This window comes from Gossypium hirsutum, chromosome A02, assembly GCF_007990345.1.
Source record: "Gossypium hirsutum isolate 1008001.06 chromosome A02, Gossypium_hirsutum_v2.1, whole genome shotgun sequence".
Classification (NCBI taxonomy): Eukaryota; Viridiplantae; Streptophyta; class Magnoliopsida; order Malvales; family Malvaceae; genus Gossypium; species Gossypium hirsutum.
In genome coordinates this window covers 45,614,844-45,617,738 of record NC_053425.1, presented here as the reverse complement: position 1 = coordinate 45,617,738, position 2,895 = coordinate 45,614,844, and the positions used below count along the sequence as shown (strand labels likewise).

At 39.4% G+C, this 2,895-nt stretch overlaps 1 non-coding gene across 1 annotated transcript; it reads right to left on the bottom strand.

Moving 5' to 3' along the window:
* Window positions 1-743: 743 nt before the first annotated feature.
* On the bottom strand, window positions 744-849 carry LOC121217163 (small nucleolar RNA R71). The gene has a single exon (XR_005913332.1). It is a non-coding gene; the product is annotated as a small nucleolar RNA R71 (small nucleolar RNA).
* Between the last annotated feature and the right edge of the window lie 2,046 nt (window positions 850-2,895).

Below are 2,895 nucleotides of genomic sequence, written 5' to 3'. Positions count from 1 at the left end.
AGATTTACTTGCCATTTATTTACTTGTTGCGATTGTGTACACTTGCACAGTTTTCATCGTTCCAAGTTTTTGGCGCCATTGTCGGGGACTATTTTAAAAAAAACCATTATTTGTGAATTTGTTAGTTTTACATTTTGGTTTATTTTCTTGTTTAAAATTTTGCTTACTTAATTTTTCTGTGATTATTGCAAGTGTTTATGAGTATTGACCAAATTATTGACTTACTCCTTGTAGACCCTGAGATAGAACGAACCTTTCGACAGCGAAGAAGACAAATGAACTAGAGAAGGACTGAAGGAATAAATTTCGAGAATATGAATTAAGGAAATGAAGCAAACCTTGCTCAAAATCCTATCCTTATTGCTGATGATAGGGATAGAGCCTTAAGAAAATATGTTGTGCTAGTGTTTAATGATCCTAATTCAGGTATTAGGAGACCTGAAATTGAGGCACAATAATTCGAGCTGAAGCCGGTCATGCTCCAGATGCTTCAAACAGTGGGCCAATTCAGCAGAATGCCTACCGAAGATCCTCATCTTCATTTAAGACTGTTTATGGAGGTGAGCGACTCTTTCAAATTAACTGGAATACCCGAAGGTGCATTATGATTGAAGCTTTTCCCGTACTCACTAAGGGACAGAGCTCGAGCTTGGTTGAACTCATTGCCACCAAACTCAATTTCCACATGGAAAGAGTTAGTTGAAAGATTCCTCATGAAGTATTTCTCGCCAAGCAAGAATGCTAAGTTGAGGAACCAGATCATTGCTTTCCAACAAACGGATGATGAGTCCTTGATGAGGCATGGGAACGATACAAAGAATTATTACGGAAATGCCCTCATCACGGAATCCCACATTGCATCCAACTTGAGACATTTTATAATGGTCTCAACGCTCACACGAGGATGGTAGTGGATGCCTCTGCTAATGGTGCTTTTCTTTCTAAGTCTTACAATAAGGCTTACAAAATCATCAAGAGGATTTCCAGTAAAAATTATCAATGGCAAACCAATCGAGTCGTGTTAGGAAGACCAGTCGCTGGAATACATGAAGTGGTCGGCCTCACTTTACTCACATCTTAGGTATCTTCAATATCCTCAATGCTTAAGAATCTTACCACTAATGGGTCTAAAAGTTTTGCAACCCAACCACCTCACCAATTTGAAAGTATAGGCTGTGCTTATTGTGGGGAAGGACATTTGTTTGAAGAATGTCCATCTAACCCCAAATCCGTATATTACATGGGTAACCAGAATCAAAATCGAGGTGGGCAAGGAATGCAATCCAACTTCTATAACCTATCGTGGCAAAACCACCCAAAATTTTCCTGGAGTAACCAAGGGGCTGGAACCAGTAACAACTATGCCCAACCTAGACCGACCCAGCCGCCTAGTTTTTCCTAACAAGTTCAGAAACTAGTTCAAGCTGAATCATCCAATAGCTTAAAGAATCTACTGAAGGCTTACATGGGGAAGAATGATGCCTTAATTCAAAGCCAAGCAGCTACATTGAAGAACTTGGTGAACCAGATAGGCCAGCTTGCAACTGAACTCAGAAACCGACCACAAGGTGCTTTACATAGTGATACAGAGAATCCAAGAAATCCAGGGAAGGAACATTGCAAAGTGTTAACATTGAGGAGCGGAAAGATAGTAGAGCCCAACACCATCGAAGCTGAAAAATAGCCAGCTGACACTCAATACTCAGAGGAAGCCAGTTTCACCAGAACCATAACCTGCAAAATCTGATAAGGTAACCTCAGAACCACCTGATTCTGATCAACTAACAACTGTGTTAGATGCAGAATTGCCACCAAAGACAAATCAACCAGTACTAGTTCCAGTAATGAAACCTTCACCACCCTACCCTCAAAGAATTTAGAAGCAGAAACAGGAAATTCAATTCAAGTAGTTCCTTGATGTACTCAAGCAACTTCATATCAACATCCCGTTGGTAGAAGCACTTGAACAAATGTCGAACTATGTCAAGTTTATGAAAGATATCCTGTCCAAAAAGTGAAGACTTGGAGAATTTGAGACGGTAGCTCTGACGAAGGAATGCAACGCATATCTTCATGAAAAACTACCCCCAAAGCTGAAGAATCCTAGATGTTTTACCATACCTTGAAACATTGGAGCAACATATTGTGGTAAGGCACTATGTAACTTGGGTGCAAGTATAAACTTGATGCCTATGTCAATATTTAGAAAGTTGGGGATAGGTGAAGTTAGACCTATTACGATTACACTTTAACTAGCATATCGATCCGTACCACATCCAGAAGGAAAAATTGAGGATGTATTGGTACGTGTAGATAAATTCATCTTTCCTGCTAACTTTGTGATTCTACATTTTGAAGCAGACAAAGAAGTATCAATTATCCTTGGAAGACAAATTCATCTTTCCTTCTAACTTTGTGATTCTACATTTTGAAGCAGACAAAGAAGTATCAATTATCCTTGGAAGACCGTTCTTAGCAACCGGAAGGAGCCTTATTGATTTGTAGAAGGGCGAGCTTACGATGCTTGTTCAGGATGATCAGGTAACATTTAATGTTTTTAAGTCTATGTGATTTCCTGACGCGGTTTATGATTGTTCTACAGTATCCGACTTAGAGGATTTAATAGTGGAAAAGGAACTCAACTCTGTTGAGGATCCACTGGAAAGAATTTTGACATTGGACCTTCCAAATGATGAAGAGGAGGATAAGTACTTAGCTTTGCTAGAGGCTAATCAAAGGGGATTTAATCCGCAATCTCGTTTTGAATCTTTGGAGTTAAAGAAGAGGGAGAATGCCCAGCCAAAATCATCAATCGAGGAACCACCTAAATTAGAACTCAAGGTATTACCTTCATATTTAAAATACGTTTATTTAGGTAACGCTTCTACTCTGCCT